Source organism: Microcebus murinus, chromosome 6 (assembly GCF_040939455.1).
Source record: "Microcebus murinus isolate Inina chromosome 6, M.murinus_Inina_mat1.0, whole genome shotgun sequence".
NCBI lineage: Eukaryota > Metazoa > Chordata > Mammalia > Primates > Cheirogaleidae > Microcebus > Microcebus murinus.
This window is the reverse complement of record NC_134109.1, coordinates 90,472,496-90,476,494: the sequence shown is the minus strand read 5'-3', so window position 1 is coordinate 90,476,494 and position 3,999 is coordinate 90,472,496.

Below are 3,999 nucleotides of genomic sequence, written 5' to 3'. Positions count from 1 at the left end.
AGAAGAGAGCCTCCCATGGGACTGGGAGGACAGAAGAGAAAGGGATGCCACAAAGGAGGGACAATCGCTGTCCCAGGTGGGAGCCGGGCAGAGGACGCTGCAGGCGTGGTGTCAGGGACACGAAGACTGACTACTCAAGGTCCTTCCCAAGCTGGACTCATGCCAACATCTGGATGATGCATGGAGTGGGGGTCAGGGGGCAATATCGGCAAAGGGTCTTGAAACAATGATGAGAAGTATGTGTCGTTCAAAATAGATTTGGGACTGCTTTCAGTGACATTATTTGGTGTTGCAAGAACTAAAGATTAAAATGAGCCATAGGCACAGAAATCAGTTGAGGGTGTGTTTCTGGGTGGGCTCAGTGATAAGATTATCCAGCTCTGTCAAGATAGTATCTGGGAAGTAGCCTGACAATTAACAGGCCAGGAATCACTGCAGGAGGGCTACCTGGCCAGCCTCATTTCTGCACACTCCCTGCCTCACCTTATGCTCCAGCAGTGGCCACTTTTCTCAGGGCTGCACTTTACTTGTGCATTTCCTTCTTTTACAAATGGCCCTCTGCACTGCCAGTGCTCGTATCACCTGCAGGCGGCCTCTCCTGCCTCCATCATCCCACGCTGCCAGGTGCTGCTCCCCGGTGGCCCCCTGTCACCACAACCATGTGCACACCCCACATTGTTTGCATCTCTCCCAAGAGCCCCTCCATGGCAAATACAAGACTACTCAACTGAGTTTCCCCAACACAGTGCCTGACACACAGTAACCAAGCATTAAATGTCAAAGGCAGGAAGGAAGGGGTTTGGGGGATTTGTTCTTAAAGGTTACTTGAGCATAGCAGCGCCGCTGAGGATAATAAGGGCATGAAAGGGGTAGTTATGGGGAAGGACAACAACAATGTTGGTATTTGACTTGGCAAAGTAGGTGCCATCGAAATAGCTGGCAATGGCTGCGAGGGAACTGTGGCATTCATGAGACCAATTTGAAAATCATCTGCCATAAAGCAATAGAAAAAAGATGAATTTTCCTTGAAATTGCACCCTGTTGAAGACTCGTCCTTTGACTAAGACTTCCCATCTTTCTTCCTCATTTGGGGACCACTGCCGCAGAATCAGGGTTCAATTCAGTCTTCTAGATTCATTTGAGCAGGGTTCAGGGCCCTCCTTGAGGCCCCATCACTCACCCACTCAGTCTCCTCTGGTCCAAGGATATTAACGGACCACCCTTGAGCATGTCTTGTTGATCACCCTCTCACTGGGATCGCTCGAGCAATTTCCCTCGAATGGAACCCTTGAGCGGTCCTTCACTTCAATGCCCTCATGCGTGGCAATCTCTTTCAAGGCCCAAACTTAAAAAGTACAAAAGGCTCCTCTAAACCTAAGACTCCCCCTGGCTGCATGAGGATGTGTCTTGTCTACCCAATCAGGATGCAAAACCCTTAAAAGGACAGAAGTTATTATATGCTTTGCTCCTTTTTAATCCCTCACAGACTCCAAGCATAATAGTCCTGCACGCTCAGGCAATTCATGCTTAGGATTTTAGTAGAAGGGAGACAGATTATTATTAAACTCCTATGGCAGCTTGCAGATCATTGTTTCTCTGACAAATATCAACAGTGTGTCTTCCATAGCCAGCACTACTTACTTCTTTCCCTCCATCCTGTGAGCTTCAGGATGGTGACTGTACCTTCTCCTTGTGATTCTAGCTCTGATCACATTAACTCTCTGCATCTTTCTTGCTGGCTACAGTGTTCACATAGGTGACTGTGGCTCACAGATACTTGATCGCTCCAATTTGAACGACCTTCAATTCTGTGTCACTTAAGCTGCCAATGGGCCAGTCTAAATATCATCACTCCACCCTACTAATTAACCTGTACATCGTGAAAACCTGAGATGCCAGCGGGATTCCCCCAATCCAGCCACCTTCTTTTCGCCCAGTGAAACTGCTTATCTCTCATTAGTCAGAGGGACGAGCCTCCACCCCCACCATGGCTCTTAGACAGTCTTGCCTTCTGTGTACGGTGACAGCAGTAGCATACAGTTTGCAGCAGTGTTGAGAAGGTGAAGAGAGAGAATCTAGCAAAGGCCCAACTTATAGCGAGTGCTCACTAAAGCTAGCTTCTGCCTCTCTCCACACTTGACCTCTAAAAATGAAGAGCGAATGCTTCCTGAAGCAGCCATTCTAACTTCAAGCCTTTCTGACTATTCTGGAAACTCCATCCTCTTTCTGAACCAAAATTTGTCTCCCAAGTTTCCCAAGCAACGGTACCTGCACAGCTGTCTGGAGCATTAAGAAGAAGGGTGGCCTTTCCTCCTCCAGGTCAGACTGCCACCAGTCCTCGGCCAATTCACACAGCCCTTAAGTCTTTTCTTGTCAGGCTAACTCCCCCCCCCCCAACTCATCCTGCCCTCCACGTGCACTACATAGTGGCCTTTTTCGTCTTCTTCCACCTAACATATGCCAGTAACTTCCACAGGATCGCCAGTCCCATCCAAAATTCCCAGGACTATAACATGAACGCCAGGGTCAGCGATTTTCCCTCTTCCAAAATGGCTGAAAAATAAGTCCTTCCCACCCCTTTACTTAAAATCGAACTCTACAAGGGAGGGAAACGAAGAGAAAAAAAAAACCCCACAGGACTGCAAGAACTGGTAATGCCAAGTGAATGGGGATTTTTTTTTTTTTAAGAGTCTTGAATCCTAAGGGCTTGTCTTGTTCTTTTAACTAGAAAGTTTGAGTCTTGATCCATTAATCCAGAGCTAATAAATGTCTGGTGGCAATTTGCCAGTCTGCACTCACAAGCGCGAGCTTATTCATTATGAGGAAGTAGCGATCTCTGTGGGGAAATGCTTGCAAACAGGATTAGCAGAGCAAGGGGAGGGCAAAGCCTTTGGTGAAAAATGTGCCCATTGCTAATCAATGGCCAACAGCTTTTTGCTTTGCAAAGAGTTGCAAAAAGCAATCAGAGCTCAGTGATCTTTTTTTTACTTTTTTTTCCTTATGTTCATCATTTGCCAGAGCAGGAAGTGGACTCTGTGTACTGCCTGAGTCAGGATCTCCAAAATGTCTCCACCAACATGTCCCTGACAGCAGGGACCAGTAAGCTTGAATCCTTGGGGGTTCATAAAAGAGAATCAAAAAGCCCAAAATGTAGTCAAAGCCTCCTGTTTATTCTGAATATTATTATTTAATATTCATATAAATTTAGTATCTTATTCCACAATATTACCACATTTGCTTTCACATAAAAAGAATGGGTTTCCCCATATTCCCATGTAATTCCCTGAGCTCCAGACCATAGACCATGCCCTTCTAGAGCTTCCAGTTTGAGCTTTGGTTCTTCTGGTTTGACAGAGGGGGCCTGGCCCCACTCCAAGGGAGGAGCTATAGACAGACGTAGCAGCCTCAGAGCATTGTGGAGTTATCAATGATCACATCAGTGGTGGTTCTTTACCCAGATCTATAGGTTTATTTATTCCAGAAGGAATTACACCAGAGAGGGTATAGCACTATAAGATCTTAGTATCAAAGACAGTTTGGATCTTGGGTTTACATGCATGTATTCTGGCGACCCAAGGCTGCTTAGTTTCTTCCAGCCTCAGTTTCCTCATCTATACTAGGGTATCTACTTCATAGGCTATGATGAGAACTAGGTCAGACAATGTGTAAAGTGTTCAGTACAGTCATTGCGACGTAAATATTTGTCGTCATACTGGTGTTATTACCAGACACCTAGAGGGCTCCACAAAACCCTGCCTTTGTGTTCTAAAGAAAACCCTGGATGTGGAGTCTGAAGTCCTGTATCTTTATTCTTGATTCTGCCGTTAGTTAATGATATAGTCTTAAATGAATGATTTTTAAGCTAACATCTACCTTCCTCTTCTTCAAAAGCACACAGCTTTCCAATGGTTAACTATGTAAGGGGCTTTGGTGCATAGGAGAAACAAGGAAAAGATACCATGTTTCCTCAAAAATAAGACCTACCCATAAAATAAGCCC